The 23,853-nt window shown below is 36.1% G+C and overlaps 1 pseudogene; it reads right to left on the bottom strand.

Moving 5' to 3' along the window:
- Positions 1-9,162: 9,162 nt before the first annotated feature.
- Positions 9,163-19,184, bottom strand: LOC149146134 (uncharacterized; annotated as a pseudogene).
- Positions 19,185-23,853: the final 4,669 nt, after the last annotated feature.

The following is a 23,853-nucleotide window of genomic DNA, read 5'->3' as shown; positions in this document are numbered from 1 at the left end:
CATAGGTTTGATTAAAGGAAGTAGCGTATACATGCAGGTTCGGTTCAGTAAAGTAGCGTATACATTCAGATGCATGATTTTTTGAGGTTGCAGCTAGTTATGAATGATGATACAGGTTTCTGGGTTCAGCATTGTGTTCTAGTGATAGTGATCTGATTGTTCAGATTAATTGATTGTTGGTTGATGCAATTTGAGTTTTAAAGTTTTTGATGGGTCCAGTATGAAAATTTGATGAAATAAGGCCTTCATGTGTATTGTTGTGTACCAAGAGCATCTAGTCTAAAAATTTATGAAACGTGGTCCTTGTAGGAAGAGAGAAGGTCGTAGCCTTTTGTAGGTCAGCACCTACATACTAGTAAACACATTGGCTAGTAGAAGAGCTAGGGGCTGTAGCCCCCTTCCAGTAGAAGTTGGAAATGAGAGAAGGTTGTAGCCTTCTTCAGGTGGGTGCCTATGTACTGGTATGAGTCTGCACCAGTACAATATTTTAAACATATTTTTGTATTATTAAAAGAAGATAGAGACAACAGCACCAGGTGGCTTTCACCCACATTGGGTTTCCACCTTAAATTTTGGTGTTCATGTGTGTTCTATATGTGTGATGGTTTATTCTATTTTTACTACATTGTTTAATAATTTATTGATGCACTGGTTATAGATAAACACATGATAAATTAACTAAATCACAAGTTCTATGGGTATACGTTGGTTTCATTGATCACAGTAGCGTGTACATGTTAGTTCAGTTCATAGAAGTAGCGTATATAAATCTATTTGGGAAATGAAAATTATTGATTTGATAATATTGATTCACCCCCCTCTCATTATTATTTCCAACAGAAATTGTATGCAACTTTCTTCACCATACCCACATATGTACATGGCCTTTATTGACAGGACCCACATATACTTTCCAAAATTCACCTTTATTTTTCCTATATCTCTGAACTGGTATTATTTTGTCTATCTCACCTATAGTGTCTGTATAGCCATCATGTTGACATCTTTATCAAGTATGTTTCCATCAAGCACAACATATTAGTCATAATTCCAATAATCTCCCCCCTTTGGACTTGACGGAAACCACCTTGGTATTTGGTCACCACTACCTATAGATACTTGTAAACACATTTATAGACATACCAAGCTTATCTCCAAGAATTCAAACACCAAGCTACTCTCCCCCTTTGACATCAAGGGAAAAGTGTTGATGAATGTTGAATTAAGACTTCTTGCTCCCTTTGTAGAGAGGATCATTGTAGGGATGATCTACTAAATATGAACATTGACCATGCTCCCCCTGAACATATTCTAAATCTTCTAGAAGTTTTTCAAGGAAGTACATGACTCTATAAATCAACCAAATATGACCTTTCATATCACCAAGGACTCATGCTTACATTTATCACCCAACACAGCGGGGTTACATATTTGACTCAACATTACATCAAATTCCCAAAATAATGGGATTACATACAGAATTGACTTGACCCCAATAGTCCAAACATGACTAAGTATTACAATGATTTCATCATGGGTCTTTACATGACCTTTACATCAAGACATAGATATGACATTTATGACCAAAATCAAAGCAACACCATGAGAGTCTTCATAAATTAGCATACATAATCAACTTCTTAAGTAACATATAGTCATCATCCAAAAATTCAATAGCAATTGTGTCATCAACAGCATCACCAATCATAAGCATCATTATGTAATAAGGAATTATCAAGAAATCATAATGCCAATAATGTACTTATAGAAATATAGCAAATTCTCTCCCTTGAACTTGTGCCAACTATTCACAGTCAGGTTTGATCACATCCCACTCATCAATCAGTAAAGTCAAAAAAGCAGCAACAACTCATAACCATCATAAGCAAATATCACTTCTAAGTAGCATATGGATATCAAAATAATTTAACCAATCAATACTAGAACTAGAGGGCCAAAGAACAACTAAATGAAATATACCAGAACCTCTCCTTGAGACTGTCCCACTGTTTCTTCATCATAGAGATACATACTCTACTATCTAGAACCAAACTCGCATATACACGCCACTGTCCTCCATGGGATATGCATACATAAAGTAAACTGTAATAATTTACAGTCCCATCTCCCCTTGAACATGAAAGCTCTGTTAGAATAATTAACAAAGTGATGAGGCAGAGACCACTCCTAGTTTTTGTCTGAGATATTTAAAGGAATCATGTGGAAGTGGATTTGTAAATATATCTACAACTTGTTCCTTTGAAGGAACATATTCCAGTTTGATCTTTTGTTCAAGCACCTATTCTCTTAGAAAGTGATATTTGATGGGAATATGCTTGGCTTTTGAGTGCATGATAGGAATTTTCGAAATACTTATGGCACTAGTATTATCACACATAATATTTATAGGTTGAGGGCAAGTGATCTGAATGTATTGCAATGTTTTCATCATCCATAGAAGTTGAGTACAATAATATGCAACAACAACATATTTTTCCTCAGCAGTAGATAAATACCAAGCAAGGTCCCAAATAAAATACTCCTCCACTAGTACTCTTTCGATCCTCAATATTACCTACCCAATCTGATTTTGTGTAAGCATGAAGTGAAAAATATGCATCTTTGGGATACTGTAATGCCCCACTTAAATCTTATCCTACAAATTGTGTTAATATTTACATTATCTGAAAATATTGAGAAATATTGGTCTAAAATAAATTTATGATTTCCATTATTCAAATTCCCCACTTACCTTCTCAATTTGAATATTGTGTAGGATATGGTCTCCTTCCATTAATTCAAAATATATTTATTCATTCACACACCCCAATGTACCCTCACATTTAATAAGGAGAAGACAAAGTCCTCTCCATCTTATCATCAATATATATATTTATTCATTTCACATTCCCCAATGTACCCTCACATTTAATAGAGAGAAGAAAAAGTCCTCTCCATCTTATCATCAATATATATTTATTCATTCACATTCCCCAATGTACCCTCACATTTACTAAGGAGGAGACATGGTCCTCCCCATGTAATTACACTTCACATTCCCAAATGTACTTCCCCATTAAATTCTCAATTTTAAATTCATATCACAATTCCAAATGTAATCTAGCTTGGAAGAGAACTCAACCAAGGATGGGTGAGAGTTAATGACATTAATGAGAGGTGGTTGAGGAAAGAGGGTATAAAAGGGAAGGGGGAAGGAAGAAGAGGGGGAGTTGGAGTTTTGCTTAGGATTGTGGGGGTTGGTTGTGATTGTTTGGCCTTGTTATGATTTTTGGGAGACCTTGGAAACCTATGGAGGTTTCTTGGGTTTGAGAGGAGGAAAGTATCATTACCTAGTTTTGCACATTCTTTTTGAGGACACACTATATCTGGTTGGACTTGGGCACGGAGGGCTAGGAAACCTGTGGAGGTTTCCTGGGCTAGGAATTTATTTCCTAGTTGGCTGGGAGGTAAATCCGGTTGGGTCGGCCAGAAGGAGCGTTCAGCTGGAGCTATCAGACAAAGGTATCGTCATCAATCGCCAGAACAGGTATTTTTCCATGGACTACTCTTGTTAAGTTGATATCAATAGAATGCTCACCTTAATTTATGTTGCTTATGATAAAATGATTAAATGTTAAATGTTTAAAGCTATGTGAAAAGGTCAGCAAGCTCCTTTTGTTATTTATAAATTAACAGCAAAATAGATATGTTAGTGTATAACGAAATAAAAGCTCTAATAATAGGATTCGGGTTCTTACACATGGCATCAGAGCTTTGGTTCAAAATCTGGACCCAAAGCCCACTAAAAACCATAATTTTCCTGCTAATTAACAACCTTGCATACAGAGTTGAGCCCCATACTTGCGCACCATCCGTTAAATGAGAAACCTGTGATTAAGCTCGGCCAACTGCTTTCGAATAACATATGAGTCATACAGTCATACTGCCAATCTCTCAACGTTTTGGCTTAAGCAACTCTGTAACGGGTGTTTGCATTTCAGGAGTTACAGGCCCTGTGTCTGTTGTTGGTTGTCTCGAAGGCCGAAAGAACAAGTCCCGAGTGGAGGAAACAGGCTTCCCAACTCCTTAAAGTGGCGCAGAATCGAACGTTAGGAACTCTGTCTATGGTTGCCGCCATTAGCTTGTTAGATGCTTCCTAAGAAACTATTGAAAGGACTCATGACTCTCGCCCTTCGCGTTCGGAGAAACACTTCCTGGTTTTCAGAGCAAAAACCAAGATGCCAAAATCTTCCTGCCCAGCACCACACTTGCTCTCAACCTGTACCCTGAGTGACTCACTCTCAGAGCACGCCCTAGAAATGATTTCTATCGGCTCTCTCTCTCTCTCCCTCGGAACAACTTATTGTGGGAGCGCGCTTCCTCCCGTAAGAAACTGCTGCCTCCCGTAAATGCCCAGTACTTGAAACCATGCACAATCCAAACTCCGGTCGCACAGTAAAACATTGCATTGAATGAAGCACACCAACTACAAGATATTTCCAGTGACTTGTTTAATGGGTGTAGATTCTTGTTACGGATGAGTGGTAGAGACGAGAAACAGAGGTACTCTAGTCAGAAGTTTTATTTATGCTTACAGAGAAAAATGAAATCATGACTTGTCATTTACTCCAAGGATGGGGCATTGTCATATCTCGTAAGTGAAGTGGTTGGGATTACTTTCCAGTGCTTTCTCTTAAAAATCATAACTATCCACAATGCCCAAGTTATCTCGGGGGTTGAACAAAACTTCCTTTCACGAAGAGGATAGTGGCAATCCTTCCTCATTGTCGCCGTAGTGTCTGGCCCACGCCGGGGAATCCCCTCACAAGACCTGCTGCAATTGCGGCAATAAGGCCCAAATCGGAGCCCTGATACAACCCAATGTTGCTCCTTTATGCCTGTAAATAGTAATCGCAAATTCCCTTGGCCGTGTGAGCTAGGAGGAGTCCCTCGAGGCAAATTAGAGGACATAGGGCACATTTTGTTGTTTTATTTCAGAAAATTGATATATGTGGGAACTGTGCCCTCATGTTTGTACATTATTGAATGGAAGGGTCACGCTGCCTCTGTCATCTCCGGCTTATTATCCACAGCGCTTAGAACAGCCTCCTACAACATTCACTGCTGTTGTTCTCTGTTATTATATGTTCCCCATGCTCGTTTATCGGTTCCTTTCCTTGCTGGCCTATAGCTTCCTTAACGCTCACAGTCCTCTCCTCTACACCTGCTTACTTTATCAGTTTCCTGTCCTTCAGTTTCCGTTGCCTATATGCGCAAGAGGGCGGGCTCAGTTCTTGCAGTAGGACGGGAAGTGAAAGTTTCCCCTGGGCAGTTTTTGGCTCCCCAGCCAACTGTTTTAGCGTTCCCATCTAGCGGGTTTCCTATCCGAATGTTAATAGACTTAACATGCCATGTTGGCAAGCAGCTAGCGCCCTTTGAATTTAGGTGGATGGCGGTTCCTATGACGTGGGGACCATCGAGGCTCTATGAAAATTGAGGTAAGGTTTCTGCTTGGTCAGCCTCATCCAGAGCCTTATTTATATCGAGTAAATGGGATTAGAACAGTCGGGGGACCGATACTCAAAGTCAATGCTTCCATTTCGTGAAGTGCCCAATCATCCTTATCGGAATTAATAATGAAATTGTGAAAGATGTCCACATTGAAACACCCTTGTCGTGTATAAATATGTATGTGTGTGCCCCTTTGTTACACCATCGCGTGTTCTTTGTCGCCATTCTCCCTTTTCATTCCAGAAAAGTATTTCGCTTCTTATACAGAGAAAAGTGAAATTCAAGTATATTTATCAGCGTAACTCGAAGAGTGGAACCTGAGATTTGCATTTGAATAACATAGACCTTCTTAAAGTCTGTCTCTTTAACCACTCGGATAACAATAATTTAAAGAAGAACGCTAATCAACATAGACCTTCTTAAAGTCTGTCTCTTTAACCACTCGGATAACAATAATTTAAAGAAGAACACTAATCAACATAGACCTTCTTAAAGTCTGTCTCTTTAACCACTCGGATAACAATAATTTAAAGAAGAACGCTAATCATAAAATTTTGGACTTCCTGGAAATCCTTGTCCATACTATTCTCTCGTTTTCGGGCGCCTTCCAAAGTGTGGGGATCGAAACTGCAACTCAACCATCCCACCGTAGTTGTAGGTGTCGGCCTTACCAGTTGCCGCTTTGGTGCAGTGTGGATACAGTTATAGCAATTGTTTTGGTGGCGTTGGCAAAAGTTGCAAACTCTGTGAGATGAAATAAAGGTTAAAGCGGCATCGGTCGTTGTCAATTGGAATGTCTACGCCCTGGATTTTGAATAGAGGAATGAAACACAAGTAAATTGGGCAGCGTAGGGTTACTATGCACAAGTAGACAAATAAAGATCATTTAAATTCTCTTCATTTCCCCATCAATCTGTTGATAATTTAGTGAGGATTAAACCCTGGAATATCTAAGTACTGCTTTGCACAACCTTTTTCTATCACCAAGACAATGAGATGAATGGCTTCATCAAATTGTCCCAGATATATGACTTTTAGAAATTCTTGAGAAAAACAAATTTTCTTTAAGAAGCTAAAACATCCATTAAGATACTGCGAACTATGATAATATTTAATAAAAAAGTTATTTTCCTTTAGCCTTAGTAGAATGCATGCTCTCGAGAATGAAATAGACCAGTTTTAAGTTTCTTTTAATTTATATTTGCACCAAATGAACTAAAGTATGTTCCAGATAAATTTAGTTAGTGCCTTAACAACCTGCAGTATCTCTCAACTAGGTCATGAGCTACACAGAACTAGTAAAATCTAGTTTATTTGGACAGAATTTCATTGCTGAAACATTCCTGAAACTGAAATTATTTAACATTCAGCTTTACGTGACTTGCTGTTGGTATAGGTGCGAAGATGTACAAAACCTTGCAAAGTCTAGTACTCCCTAACAGTGCTAAAATCTTACGTACTTAAAACTGATTTTATCTTTTATGTTAGCTTTTCAGCTAAAGCTTTTTGACTTGATCCATCTGAAATATCACTCTATGCAACGTAGCCCTAATCAAGTAAGGGTGACTAGTTCATAAATAAATCTTATGCAGATTATTAAAATTTATTAACACAAATTGAGGCTGAGTTTTTATAACGATTTTCGTTGAGTTGTGGCTTCAATTAACAGTATCATAACCATTCCCCTTCGGAAAACACGTGAAGTACTACTAATAACCTATTCACCATATGCCTGCGCAATCCTTACCAAAATGCCATAACCAAGTCTCTTCAATGTTCCCTTGATCAGATTTAGGATCACAGTTTGTCACAATAGCTTCCCTGAGCCCTTTCGTACTACATCTAAAATCCTATTAGCTCTAGATAAACTGTGACAGAGGCCCCATAGATGCTATGATCAAAGCAGTCTTCAAAAAAGGGAAAACTAGGGCCCCTAAAAATCAATGAGCTGGGGATCTGTCCTCGTGATATGAATCCGCATCGATTGGAGTTGCTTCTTGCCTCCCTGGCCTGGTCTTTGTCCTCTGGCACTGCTGCAGCAGCAGTCTGAAACCAGTATTTAAGCCTGCATGAAATCCATGCAGTAACAACCGAGTGTGAAAATTAAGCAATATGTCTGCTCACTGATATGTCTATATTTTTGGAAAAATTGGATGTCAGACTCTGTACTGGACAGTATGTACAGTTTTATGTGAATATGAATAGATAATAGATAACTAGCTAACTTACAAAAAAAAACATAAATTACTTGAAAAATAAAGCCATACACAGAGGCAGAAATAGTCAACGCTGAAAGTGGCCCAACAACAACAAAATCCTCTCGGGACATGTTCAAACAGGATCCAATATGTGCTAGTAATACCATATTTGGAGGCACAACTCTGAACAGTACTATCTCTATGAATACCAAAACAGAAAAATGCAATTTGCCTAACTTGTTTGCCACTCAAATGTGCATTGGACATTTTATTAAAGTTGTTACAGAATTGAACTCAAGGGAATTGCCCAAACGATTGCATACCAGAATCATTTTCTTTTAATGGTCTAGGAAAACATCACAATGTTCAACACCAATAAAACAAAAAAAATCTGTTGTCTAACGAGTTCACAATTTTCTCCAGAAAACAATGGAAATTCCAGCAAGATTTTCAAAATCTTGCAGAATTTTTTTTTAAATCCTGGTTACAGCGATCAAGCTTCAGGATTTTGGGTACCATAGGGTTCTTGAGGGTGTTGAATCCATTTCAAACACTCCCAAGATTAGATTTTTTGAAGAAAAAAAAAAAGATTCACTAGATTCCAGCAAAGATTTTTCGAGGTCCAGGCAAGATTGTGACCTCAGTAGATGAGGCATAAAACACTTAACAAATTAGCAACATATCCAAACAAATAACAAATTAGCAACATATCTAGTGACGTGTAGAAGCTATACCGCCTAATACATTCATCAGAAGGTATTTTCTTTTCAAGGCAGTATATGCAGAATACAAGGCCAAATATATATATATATATATATCAGCTGACTCATCCCAATCATTACGGCTTTAAGCATATGGTGATCCCCAATAATTAAATCTTTAAAAATTTTGGTGATAATATATTCATTTTATACACTTGTAAGATAAAGGGAAGTATTTCCATTGCATGTCTCTTGAGCATTGCAGAGATTAGCTTTGACTTTTATAAAATTTACGATCCTTGAAGCTTGATTCCAACGCTCTGTAGAGCTTTAAAAACACATGAGAAAACAAGTCTTCTAAAAAAAATAAAGAAAATATTAAATTATAGACCCTTGCATGGTAAGGGTCAATTACAATTCGGAATACAGATTTACAGGAGACTAAACTATCTACTGTATCAATCGCAATTTCCTGCAATTTGAGCACCTGCCCATTGAGTCATATTATCAGACAACTGACCTATCAAACACCCTTGTCGGTTGTACATGTGAAGAATCAAAACTTTCATAATTTGAATTATGTTGCCACGAGCTCCTTTCTCTATCACTGTTTATCAAGCATCTTAAACTTCCATATTTCTTGTTATCAAGAAGCATAATCCAAACACTCAATCAATTAGCAACATTGCTGTCAGGCCCAGTGCTTGAGATTTCGACTTAAAATCCAGTGAATGATTGACTGGATATGCACAACATACAGACATTAATCAGTTAGACCATACATGAACCAAGCCATGCCAATCGCCAGTATATATTTCATTTCGCTCTTCATCGTAGAATAAGGCAGTGATGTCTTCAAGTGCTTCTTCTACAGTACTTCTGATTGTAGAGGCATTTGGGCGATTTCTAGGACTAATCTGAACATTTGGATCATTCACACGAATCTTCGCCAGGCACTTTCCAGTTAATATGTTTCTTATATTTATAGAACCAACTGCAAACTCCCAGGTACATCTCAGTCATTATATATAAAGAAAAATAAGAACTGTTATAAGAAAGTAAATCTTTTTCAGCAATAGAAAATTTACAACTTGTAACTGAACAACAAAGTTGAGGCTTGGGATATCTTACCATTTTCTTCTGCTCCAGAAGAAAGAGGAAGTGCCTTGCAGTAAGAAATAATCCAATCTTGGTCACTAGTAATATAAATGTTATTTATTGCAATCAGGATGCCATAGAAAGTGGTCCTCAAATGAGGTAACCAGCTCCCCTCTGAAATTCCATACAGCCACTGTACGATTGCGGAATGTCAGGAATAACTGATTCTCTTAAAGAAAAATAAACGCTGAAGGAGTCAAGAACTCTGCCCTGCTTACTTCAGTCAATTGCGTATTGCGAACCTGCCACAATGATTGGTAGCATTTACAGATAGAATTTTATGTAGAAATATAGGTCAGCATTTCAAAAAAAAAAAAAAAACAATAATTGGAAATCATTAAAAGTAGACGATGACGACACTCCCTTGTCTCAAATAAATAAAGAACCAAGGAATTCAGGCAAATCACACTGCCCACATTTTAACCTAGAATCTGCCAAAGAATTTGGGCAAGTCTGTATTAGAAACGATAGTTGTCACTCCAAAATCACTACAACCTAAATTTGGGTTAGTAGGCATAGATGACAATGATATGGAAATGGCAGCGTTGCATTGGACCTGAGCGTTAGCGTTATTCAACATGGCAGTAGAAATGTTATGACACCAGCACTGGCCAATACTATATTGGCATGAATTGTTACACAGTCTGGCATCTGCAATTGTATTGACAGAGTTGTTATCTGTGCAAAGAAGGCCCAAGCCGTTACTATTCAAAGGAAATCCTGCGTTAGTCCCCAGACTTGTGTGGAATGTTACATAGATACTAGTGAGTACTTACAAAATGCCATTAATAATCTGGAGGCAGAGGAATGCAGAGTTAAGAGTTACGATGAGCTACATAATCTTCCAAATAAGTGAATCTAAAATGCTTGCAAAAAGTCAGGTTGCAACATGTGTTATGTAATTTGCACACTAAGAATGGGGGCAGTTACAAGACTAAAGGATTCAAGGTGTACAAACCTGGGCATATTGCTAGGGAATCAACAGCACAAGTCAGAAGATACCAGAGCTATGCATTATTGTTCAAATTAGACCTTCTTTCCGAGAACAGTATGCATTAAGATCCAGAGTAGAGAATTTGAAATATATCAATTCAATTCAAGAATAATAGCATTCATGGACAGATAAATACTATCCATATAAATGATTAAGAGTCTGAGGGAAACCATGCAATATCAAGAAAAGTGAAGTTAACAATAACGAAAGTTGTTCCAGGCAGTACAATGATAGAAATGGAATATCATGGATCTAGTAGTGAAAATCCATCAAGGTGACACCAGAGAGCACACAAATATGTATATATCACTTGAAAATAAAAATCCATGATAATTTTTAATGATGAGTAGTACAAACATATTGACTCAAGAGTAGAGTACACCAAATCAAAACCCTAGGTTGAGACAAAAGATACACAGTGCTAACTTGAGAGATGTGATCCGAGAGCAAGGAAATCACCTGTATACAAAGCAACTCAAGGAAAAATCAAGACCTAGGCAGAAAATTCATGTGAGACCTAGAAGGTTGGTACATTAAGGTGGGCATGGAGAATTGTAATATCCACTGAGTGGTATTGCTTGAATAGAACAACAATGGATGGAAGGAAAATTCCTAGGAACAAGAAAATGAATCAACAATGGTCTTTCAAATATGAGAAATTATGAACATGCTTGGTATTAGACATGTGGGAATTAAAGCTCAGGTGTTAAAGAAAGTGTTTCTAGACAAAAACAAATCGATGGGCAACCTGAGAGTTGGTGGAGACAATCCTGGAAGATATCATTATGTTGAGCGCAGGACTAAACTGGAGGAGACCCGTCCTAAATCTCAACCTGACAGAGATTCATAACCTGATTGATGTTATGATTGAGATGATAAATGCTAAACATTTTTATCAATAGTTGTTTGATGTAGAGATAGGGAAATAACTGAAACAAACTCTTTCAAGGAATATTTTATGTTAATTCTCATTTCTCTCTTGCATTATATTCTTTTATTGTCAATGATTGAAAGGATTGCTCATGTGGACAAGACACCATTGTTGGCCATGAAAAGACAAAACACTAAACCAAGGATGCCCAAGACCGCTTCATTATGCTACTATTTGAAAGGGGGAGGACAATGGTCCTTCTTTAAGGGAAAATAATGCTTATGCCTCATAGTTTATGCCCTCTCAGTGATCTAAAAGAAGAGAAAACGTATTGGTGCTTGCAAGCAAGCTTTCCTCAGCTTGCAAATGATTGAAACTCCTCCAAAGATCCACCCAATCGTGCCATATTGTCGGAAAGTCACAGTTTTATGACAAGTGGAAACAATTTCTTGAAGTTTTGAGTCTTTCGTTTGCAGGATTAACTAAAGGGGTTTGGGAGATGAAAAACCATCAAACTGGATGAGTGGGACTTTTACTCACTAAGGTTTTAAAGAAATTATATGCATAAAACTTATACTAGCACCTTCTAGTGGAATTGATAAGTACATTAATCCATTGCTTGCCATTATTTTGGTTTAGTACCACCTTATAGCATATCCGGGGTCAAATACTATTTCCATGACGGACAATTGAATCTGTTTCAACTCTAATTATTATTGAGGGGTTCCACAAGGATGTCACATGAGCATTTATGATGCCCATTTAACGGAGATAGCCACCTATGTCAAGATTCTATTTCCATGTTATTTATTTATGAATTGTTGATGCATCTAGCAGGACACATAAAACTACTTATATGACTCTGTTGGTGAATTTGACACTGCTGATAGAGATGGTTGATATATGGACTACATGTATGACTCACGCGGTGATGGGTTAGCTGACGCATAACTTATCAGAATTGTTTTGGATCGTATATAGCCCAATGTGGCAAAGCCTAAAATCTCTATCAAACTGAGAAAATCAAGACGAGAAACAGAGTTCTCTTTAAAATAAAGAAATGCCCTTTTTATTCTGTGCGTGAAGCGCCACTGTTCCTGTGTATTATGCCGCTTTGCAACCGATTTTAGAACCTCCCCATGCCACACCCGTATCGCAAATTGCAATCGGCTTGACCCACTCCTGAATTCTAGATGCATGTTTTTACCTCAGAAAAAAAACGGGCAGGCCAAATATCCCTTACACAGGAATAATGAACCAAAGCAGGCAAAAAGCTAAAAGGCGGACTTCAAATAATGTTACAACCGGACTTATAGCATATCGGGTCCACGTCTTTATCGCAATCGGCGTTTGTAGTCGGCAACCCTCGGTGAAGAATTGCCGATGGGCGGATGCGACACAGCCCTGAACCATAATATACATATGCCGTCGGGTTCGTGACTTTATCGCAATTGGAAAAAAGGGAAGGCTTTTCAGAGAACGACCCCCCTGGCATCGCCGATTGCCGAATGGCCGAAAGACCGACTCCTCCCACGGATGCGATAAAATATTCAACCGACCTAATGTTTTCGTCGGGTCCGAAGGGTATATCGCAGTCGGAGATTCAGGGGTGGCACTTAATAACACCCTCCGATAATATTACTCTGCGGTTCCTCTAATTGCTGTTGTTCCCATATGACCGCCGCACTCCCTTTTATGCCCCTCTTACCTTATTGTTCCGCCGGCTAACATGTGACTCCTCTGATCTGAAACACTCTGTTTGGTACACGATATAAACATGTGACTCCTCTGAGCTGAAACACTCTGTTTGGTACACGATATAAACATGTGACTCCTCTGATCTGAAACACTCTGTTTGGTACACGATATAAACATGTGACTCCTCTGATCTGAAACACTCTGTTTGGTACACGATATAAACATGTGACTCCTCTGCTCAGAAACACTCTGTTTGATATGCGATATATATATGTGTAATTCTTACTGCTCCGATAACTCTATTGGTCATGGATTGCTCTGTTATGAATTCTACTCCTATTTTAAAATAGTTGGGCTTACGGAAATAAGCTAGCAGATAAAGATACCGATACTAACAAGTGGATATGATTTATTTACATGAATTATTTCGTGAAATTGTGATATGAACAGCAAACTTGGCACATGGACATTGGGCATAATAAACATGATGTTTAAAATCATGTGGCTATATTATTTTGTGGATATATATGTATATATATATATATATATATATATATATATATATATATATATATATATATATATATATATATATATATATATATATATATATGCGTGGATGAGAACTGAATTACAGGTTGGAAGGAACTGTATGATAGCCGAGAGCTACTCTTCCATTGAGGGAAGGTCGAGACACCTCATGAGAAGGTATAATGTACATTATTTAACTACATTTGATACCTACGTGATATGCACTTTTATGACACGAGTAAAATGTGAAATGACAGGTGGCAAGACGACCTAACTGGATTATTTGATGACAAGTCCAACCAGCTCTGTAGTGTGGTCCGTGCTCTGAAGGAGGGGTGGAGGTGTTACCCACCGTGTATCCTCCGAAACCTGGAATCGTGGGGAGGACAGTTGAACGCTCCCCCTAGACGTGTGATGACGATTGCCAGATGTCTGCTGGGGAAAGTTCGGTCGAGGTATTCGACACTTCCACCATGTTGGTTTTATCAGTGGTTAGTATGGTCGTTGCCACTGATAGAGCAGCAGAGGATGGATAGGGTGGGAACGGAAGTAGGCCAAGGTGGATAGGAAGCTATAGATCAGTTGGAGACTCTTGATGGGAAGTAATGCCATTATCTGACTCATCGAATTTTAATGCTATAACTCTTTCTGGTTTGCTATGCTTTCAAACTCCTTGTATCTTTTCATTCTAACTTCGGGACGAATTTTTCTGAAGGAGGGGTGTATGTAATGCCCCACTTAAATCTTATCCTACAAATTGTGTTAATATTTACATTATCTGAAAATATTGAGAAATATTGGTCTAAAATAAATTAATGATTTACATTATTCAAATTCCCCACTTACCTTCTCAATTTGAATATTGTGTAGGATATGGTCTCCTTCCATTAATTCAAAATATATTTATTCATTCACACACCCCAATGTACCCTCACATTTAATAAGGAGAAGACAAAGTCCTCTCCATCTTATCATCAATATATATATTTATTCATTTCACATTCCCCAATGTACCCTCACATTTAATAAGGAGAAGAAAAAGTCCTCTCCATCTTATCATCAATATATATTTATTCATTCACATTCCGCAATGTACCCTCACATTTACTAAGGAGGAGACATGGTCCTCCCCATGTAATTACACTTCACATTCCCAAATGTACTTCCCCATTAAATTCTCAATTTTAAATTCATATCACAATTCCAAATGTACTCTAGCTTGGAAGAGAAGTCAACCAAGGATGGGTGAGAGTTAATGACATTAATGAGAGGTGGTTGAGGAAAGAGGGTATAAAAGGGAAGGGGGAAGGAAGAAGAGGGGGAGTTGGAGTTTTGCTTAGGATTATGGGGGTTGGTTGTGATTGTTTGGCCTTGTTATGATTTTTGGGAGACCTTGGAAACCTGTGGAGGTTTCTTGGGTTTGAGAGGAGGAAAGTATCATTACCTAGTTTTGCACATTCTTTTTGAGGACACACTATATCTGGTTGGACTTGGGCACGGAGGGCTAGGAAACCTGTGGAGGTTTCCTGGGCTAGGAATTTATTTCCTAGTTGGCTGGGAGGTAAATCCAGTTGGGTCGGCCAGAAGGAGCGTTCAGCTGGAGCTATCAGACAAAGGTATCGTCATCAACCGCCGGAACAGGTATTTTTCCATGGACTACTCTTGTTAAGTTGATATCAATAGAATGCTCACCTTAATTTATGTTGCTTATGATAAAATGATTAAATGTTAAATGTTTAAAGCTATGTGAAAAGGTCAGCAAGCTCCTTTTGTTATTTATAAATTAACAGGAAAATAGATATGTTAGTGTATAACGAAATAAAAGCTCTAATAATAGGATTCGGGTTCTTACAGATACCATAGACCAAAATCTTGAGTTCCTTGTAAATAATTCAATATTCTATTGACTACATGGAAATGAGCTTATTTAGGATTTTCTTGAAATCATCCAACAATCCCAACTACATGTATAATATCTAGTCTCGAGCTTGTAAGGTAGAGCAATATTTCGATCATAAATTTGTATTCTAGTTGATTCACTCAAGGAGAATCATCATGTGAACTAAGATTTCATCATGTTTACATTGGTGTGCATACATGCTTACAGTCTTCCATTCCATATTTCTTCAAAATATGCTTGAGGTACTTGGTTTGTGAGAGAAAGATACCATTCTTTGTTTTGTTGAAATTGAATACCAAGAAAGTATGTTAGTTCACCAAGTAGAGACATCTCAAATTCTTGTTGCATAACTGAAGCAAATTCTTGACTTATAGTTTCTACATTACTTCCAAATATAATGTCATCTACATAAACAACAACTATTAAAAGTTTATCTATATCAAATTTTATATATCAGTTCTTGTCTGTTGGCCCCCTTTTGAAACCTTGTTGTTGAAGATACTTGTCAAGACAAGAATACCATGCACGAGGAGCTTGTTTTAATCCATACAAAGCCTTCTTAAGCTTGCAAACAAGAATTTTATCTTTACCTAGAATAAATCCTTCACATTGTTCAATATAAACTTCTTCTTCTGTATCCCCATTTAAAAATGCATATTTAACATCCATTTGAAATACTTTGAAGTTATGAAAACATGAAAGTGTAAGAAACATTATTATGGCTTCAAGTCTAGCTATAGGTGCAAATGTTTCTTCAAAGTCAATTCTTTCTTGTTGAGCGTAGCCTTTGAAAACAAGTCCTACTTTGTTTCCAATCACTTCTCCATTTTCATTTAGTTTATTTTTGAATACCCATTTTGTCCCAATAATATTTTTATCATGAGGTCTTGGTACTAACTCCCATGTATGGTAGTTTTTTATTTAATCAAGCTATTCATCCATTGCCCTAACCCAAAATTCATATTTTCTTGCTTGATTTACAATTTGAGGTTCAATTGTGGATAGTAAGGCTAGGTAACTAGAAGTTTTAACAATAGTTCTTCTAGTTTGTACTCCGGCTTCCTTTTCACCTAGAATTTGAGATTCCGGATGATTTTTATGAACATACCTTGAAGGAGTCTTTTTTTATTCTTTTGTGCTTTCAATTCCTTCTTCTGGTGCTTCATTAATTCCCTCTCCTACAACGTATTAGCTTGTTGTAGAAACAAGTTCTTCATTTGTTGGTGCTTCCCTTTTGGTACCTGTGGATGCTTCATCAATTACAACATCTATGCATTCAACAATCTTTTGAAGCCTTTTATTGTAGCATTTGTATCTTTTGCTTCTAGAGGAGTATCCAAGGAGAATTTCTTCATCAACTCTAGATTCAAACTTTCCAAGCTTATCATCATTTTTATTTATGTAATAATTTCTTCCAAAAACTCTAAAATTCTTAACAGTTGGAGGCTTACCAAAACATAGTTCATAATTCGTTTTATCACTGTTTACCCAAATATGAGCTTTATTGAGGATATTCATGATTGTATGTGCTTCTTCCTTCCATAAGGTATTAGGCACCCCGGACTCATCAAGAATGGCACATTCCATTTTTTGGATTGTTCTATTCATTCTTTCTACCACTCTATTTCATTGAGGAGTTTTAGCTATAAAAAAAATGCCTCTTAATACCATTTTGTTCACAAAAGTTGAAAAGTTCATTTGATATAAACTCTCCTCCTCTATCAGATCTAATAAATTTGATTTTCAAATCTAACTCATTTTCTACTAGAGCTAAGGAGACTTTAAATTTATCAAATGCTTCATCTTTATGTTTCAATAAGCCAATCCAACACATTCTAGTAAAATCATCAATGAATAATATGAAGTATTGTTCACCTCAAGGAGAATTCTTTCTCATAGACCACACAAATCAATATGAATAATTTCAAGTGGCTTACTTGAAGTATCTTCTTTAACATTAAACTGAACTCTAGTTTTCTTACCGAACTGACATGATTTGCATATGTTTTTCTCTAGCAGAGAGATGTTAGGGAAGTCACATACTACTCCCATTATTCTTGAATTTTGTAATTGATTGAATCTTAGATGTCCCAATATTTTGTGCCAGAGTCAGATTTCTTCTAATTTTCTCAAGTAACAATGCTCTTGGCCACCTTCCAAGACATAGACAATACCTGGAGTTATTGTTCCCTTTATTATGATATTACTTGTACTAAGATTTTGTACCACACAATTCTTTGATCTGAAAACAACTCCATGCCCTTGGTCACACATTTAACTAACACTCAACAAGTTGTGTCTTAATCCATCAACAAACAAAACATTTCTAGCTTTAACAACAGCAAGCGAGTTATTTCCAAAGGTTACGTTATTTTCTTTCTTTATTTCATTAAAGGACATAAAATTATCTTTATCACTTTTCATATGCTTTTATAATACACTTTCAATGTACCATAGATTTTCTTGATCTCCTGCATACAAATCTGAACCACAATTTTCAGATTTTATGGTTTTCTTTTTCCATACCTTGGATTTTGTTGCCTTTTGTTCATTATGAAGAGTTGGTATCATTATGCTTATGCATTCAATGTCTCTATGCCCAAAGTTATTGTGAAAGGAACATTTTGTTTCATCTTGGAAAGATGAGAAAGTATTGTCAGAGCATTTCTTTAATCCATTCTTATTATTTTTTTTTCTTGCTTCTCTAGTCAGGATAGTTTTATAAGTGACACATTGAGAAGCCTTATGACCAAAATTATGACAAGTGAAACATTGACCATTGAAGTATAAGTTACTTGGAGTAGATTACCTTTTTGTAGTTTCCCTAATTCCTTTGTTGATAACTGGAAAGTTGTTGACTACTTCCCTTTATTGCATTGAGATAGATTCTTGTACCAGTTTCATATTATTTCATAGTATTTGATGATCCTCCATTGTATTCAAGACCTATTTTTATTAGAGGAGAGAATTGCACTTTGATGATTTCTTCTAGGGTTTCATATCCTTTAGCAAATCTAAGCTTTAGAACTTTTGTTTTCTCCAGTTCCTTTCTTAGACTTACTATTTCCAGTTCTAACTTTTCATTATACCTTTCCTTTTCTAGAAGTTGTTTCTTCGGTGCCTCTTCTACTAATTTAGCTTCTTCTAGATGAATTTTGAGCTTAGTTATTTATTCAATGAGATTATCCTTTTCTTCGAGGGCATCCATAAAAACATCATTAGACTCATCAATACATTTATCTTAAAATTCCATAAGTACTTGATATTCTTGATTAGACTCAACTTCTTCACCATTCGAAGGACCATCACTATCTTCATGTGTGTAGAAACTTTTCATATTTTCAAAACTTCCTCTGATATTTACTTTTACAGAATTCTTCCCCTTTTCATGGTTTTCTTTATAAGGGAATTTAGCAGCATAATGAACAACTCTTCCACAAGAAAAACATTTGAAAGGAATCTTACCTCTAAATCTACCAGTTCCTACTTGGAGTTTCTTTACAATTTTTTCCTCTTCTTCATCTAATAGGTAACTTGATTCCTTAAGATCCTCCTTTTCTTTTCCTTTAGAATTAACTTTGAATTTTGCTTCTCCAATATCTGAGGGACCCCCTTTTCCCATTTCATAAGCTATAACAATCCCATGAAGTTGTTCAACAGTAAGGTTTTTCAAATTCTGTATTTCTTCAATAGAAGATACCTTCGAATCAAATTTTTAGATTAGAGATATTAGGATTTTCTCAAAAATCATTGAATTGTTTACTTCATCACCAAGATTTCTCATCAAATTAACGATCTCATCTACCCTAAGAAAGAAACTTGCAATACTTTCATCACTATGCCTTCTGAGAGTTTCATATTGAATTCTAAATGTTTGAAGTTTGGCACTCTTTACATTAGTGTCACCTTCATAACTTTGGATGATCTTGTCCCATATAGTGTTTGTTGTATTCAGCTACATAACTTTCACAAATTCTAGTTCTACCAAGCTTCCTAATAGAGCATTGGTAGCCTTTTCATTGGTCCCATATTTTTTCTTTTCTGCTTCATTTATGGGAATCGATGATGGATATTGATAGTCTCCTTCAAATATTTCCCAAATATCAACTCCAAGTGATTGTAGATAAGCTCTTGTTCTGATTTTCCAAAAAAACCAATTTGGTTCCATTAAATAATGGTGGCCTGATTGATGCTACTCCCTCTTGATTTCTCATCTTGATGAATCTTCCTTCAAGCGATCAAGCTTCTTCTGAAGGACTTGCTCTGATTCTAATTGTTAGGAAATATACTGAGAGGGGGTGGGTGAATCAATGTTTCACCCACTTTAATTCCAATTTCTTATTCAAATTATTATACATTACTATTGTAATGGAAACTAGTGTATGTACGCAACTCTTACTATAGAAACTCGTGTATATCTAGATAAATTATATTATCATCTATGCAGCAATAATTAGTGCATTATTGTTCCATTATTCATCAATTAAATATTAAGCATGAGAAATTAAGAAGCATATATAACATTAACACACACAACCATATGAACACAAGTATTTTTAGGTGAAAACCCAATGTGGGAGAAAACCAGCGTTGTTATCGTCTATCTCTTCTTCTTTTATAAAAAATAAAATTCTTACAGTCTTGTACAAGAGCACACTTTAACCGGTACATGGGCTCCTACTTGTAGGAGGGTACAACCTTCTCTCATTTTCTAGCTCCTACTGGAAGGGAGCTACAACCCCCTTTCTGAATACTGTTATCCTCGGCTCTTTGTGGATCACTCTTTAGAATGTTTCAAACTGGATCCATTCCCAACAATTTTGAAATCAACTATTCAAATATTGGATCATTAAATATACTAATGTAACTAGTGCAACTAGATCAAAACAAATCATATCAATTCATAGTCACTCATTAGTATGCCAAGTAAATCACTATTACGCATCGCAGAAACCAACTGCTTCCACTGCAAACCATAATCAAGAATGCATCATATTGTATACGCTATTGTTATTATTCATGCCTACATAAGTACGTGCTTCTCCTGACAAATGCCCACGTACATATCTCAAAATATTAATAACTGAATCTAAATTACTGTGCCACTAAATCAATCACCCAAATAGATATTGAAGCCAACATAAATCATTGAACCAAATACATAATATCACATAGTAGTATCATCACTTAGTCAAATTCTAATTCATAATCAATTCAGTCTAATCAATGTTTTCAAACACATATTATTATAAGAGAGACTTCATCGATAGACAATAGAAAACATAACATAATAGATTAACCCTTATCATCAACTCATACAACAAAACCCTAGCAAATTTACGTGACTCTTATAAAGAACATTTGTTTATGTATGTGCATTTCATATTTTACATGTGCATACAGATCTCTCCATGGTATAAAAAATATATGCAACTATTGATGAGCCTCGGTATTGCAAAAGAATGTTGCAACTCCCAAGGCTACCGACTTAAATTATCAACCTGGGGTTCATACAAACTTAAGAGGTATCATCACTATATGTGCAACATACAATGTGTCCTTCCTTTGCTGTTATGATGTAATGGAGTGTATGAACTGAAATCAAACCCTAAACTAATTGCAAAAAATGAACTAAAATGGAAATCCTAAAATAAAGTACAAGGAAAGAAACATATTCTAATTGCATAAAGATCATGAATTAAATATAAAAGAAACCTAACTTAACCCTATTTAATACATGTGATGATTTAAACTAGATAAGCATGGAATTTTATCTAGAGAGTGCTAACTGTTGTGTGCATGAATAAATATAAAATAACTTTTTCCTTTTTATTTTTTTGCTTGAAAAATGTAAATGTTAATCTTGCTTGGTTCTTTGGCAGAGGAGACAGGTGTGGAGGAAAAGGATTACAATGGTTCAGATGTCTTGGAGGGCAAGTAGGGGCCTAATCCTAGCTTCTAGTGATGATTTTTCTCAATTCGGGCTCAAAACAGGCCACTACATGATTTCCTACAGGATGTCTACAAGAAGTACTAGTTCCTACAAGATCTCTACAGGATCCCCTATTTTATTACAAAAAGCAAGTCAAAAGCTTATAAAGTGGTCTAGAAGGTGGAATGGAGCTTGGAAAAGGTGGATAATCGAAGAATAAGACATGGAGGTGGTGGACACTACCCAAAACTCAAGCAAGGGCTTCAAGATGGGTAGATTTGCTCAATGGAAATGGCAATTTTTGCTTATAAAACAAGAATTCGGATTGAGATTTTAGTGGATTTTGGCAATGTGGGTGGATGAGGCATGGATGAGGTGAACGGGCTGAGGTATCCCTGCAACAACACACATTATTGTCTACATCTATCCACAAATTTATCTATACATGGGAAAGATTTATTAAATAACGGAAAATTACTAGTCTAAAAATCAAAAATTCGAGAACTAGTGAGCTAGTAAATCTATAAAATTCCTAACCTAATCAAGTGAAAATGAAGTGGAGTAATTTTTTTATTAAATATAATGTTTTTTTTATCTAAGTAGGGTGGACTCAACTTGATTTAAGCTCGTTAGAATGCTCTAAAAAATAGCATAAAATTACTAGTCTAAAATCCATAATTTCGAGAACTAGTGAGCTAGTAAATCTATCAAATGCCTAACCTAATCAAGTGCAAATGCAACGGAGTAAATTTTGTTATTAAATATAATTTTGTTTTGATATACTTCAAGTGGAACCAACTCGATTGAAGCTCGTTAGCATGCTCTAAAAAATAGCAAAATTTTATTGTTCTTTGCCGCAAAGGAGTTCTAGAAATCTAGATTTGGGAATAAGAAAGTTAATCCAAGTAGCTCAATGATTACTATGACCTTCCAAAGATTTTCTAAGGAATAAATTATGCTTGAGATCTTATAAAAGAACTTACATCAACCATTTAACTCAATCCTACAACAAGAAATCATTAGTACTAAATGCAGAAATAGAAAGAAATAAAAACAAGAGATACATGTGAATAAGAAGTGAAAAGAAGGAAAGAAAATGATACAAAATGGCTCTGAGGATCCTTGGATGGCCAAGCCCAAGGAAAATCGGATACCTATGGATGAGAACAAGATTTAGAATTTGAACATGACACCAATATTCATTATTTTAATGAATACAATTACATCCCCGCAAGAAGATAGAATGGAGCTGCAGAAATACGAGTTATCTCCACAAGAACACTAATAAAAAACTATCCCTAGAGGAAAATTCGACTTGGTACTTATAAAAAATGATTAGGAATCATTTCCCATTAAAGGAGGAATCTTTCCCCACCAAAATCCCTTGATTAGTGGATCTAGTTCCCAATACTAGGAATCTGCATTAAATGGCAAGGAACACATTCCTATATTTTCTAAATCAGTGAGTTCCACAATCTGTGCCATAATTCCATAGTATCTTGTTGATTTATTATTTAATATTGATCCTCTTGTAGTAGGGAGAAAGTCCCTAAATTATTTCCTCCTCCAAATCTTCATAATTTGTCCAATATTCTCATAATATTCTACAAAAATAAATAATATTAGGCACAAATATGAAATTATTCATAAACCTTCCTAATGAATATATTAAAGTTAAAAATACATTATCTACTGCAAAAAGAGAGGTTTAATGTGCTGAAGGATAGTTAGATGGGCCTTAATTTATTTTTAATTCAGAAACATGAGCCTTAATTTATGTCTAATTTAGAGGCCCATCATACCCTTGTGCTGAAAGTGTTGTTCATCCTCTGAGCAACTTAGTGACGTCATTGTGCATTAAGAATCTTTGCTGTAAGTTGTGCAAGGACAAACCCAAAAACATATTTGTGCAAAGAAAAATCATTGTTTCTTGAGACCATTATCTTCCCTTCTTATTTTGTTTTGTGGCCCAAATGATTACCTAATGGCCTTAGAGTTTTTTGTTTTGATTAGGTCTCTCTTAAGCATTGCCTTTTTTTGGTTTTTAGCACAATTTGTTCATTTCTTCCTTCTTGTAGCAGCATTCTTCCTTCCTGTAGCAGTCATTCCTTCTTCCTTTAGAGTCTTCTAACTGTGTGGGAGTGATAAGAAATGATGTAGGTTTGTCAAAATGGAGAGGATGCTCTGTTTGGTTTTTTCAAGAAATTTTTAGGGTGAGACAAAGTGTAGGGTTTGTTCTTGAAATTATGAAATGGGATGGATGAATGATGGATAGATAGTGAATATGAAGTAGATGGAGGGCTTGGAGTGTTGTGGTGACTTGGCCTTTGCAAAAATTTATTCTTTTAAATGTTGTCCT

This window comes from Pinus tabuliformis, chromosome X (genome assembly GCF_031772625.1).
Source record: "Pinus tabuliformis cultivar Carrire ecotype Pingquan chromosome X, CPIR1, whole genome shotgun sequence".
Classification (NCBI taxonomy): Eukaryota; Viridiplantae; Streptophyta; class Pinopsida; order Pinales; family Pinaceae; genus Pinus; species Pinus tabuliformis.
The sequence above is the reverse complement of the archived record's forward strand: the minus strand, read 5'-3'. Positions and strand labels throughout refer to the sequence as shown.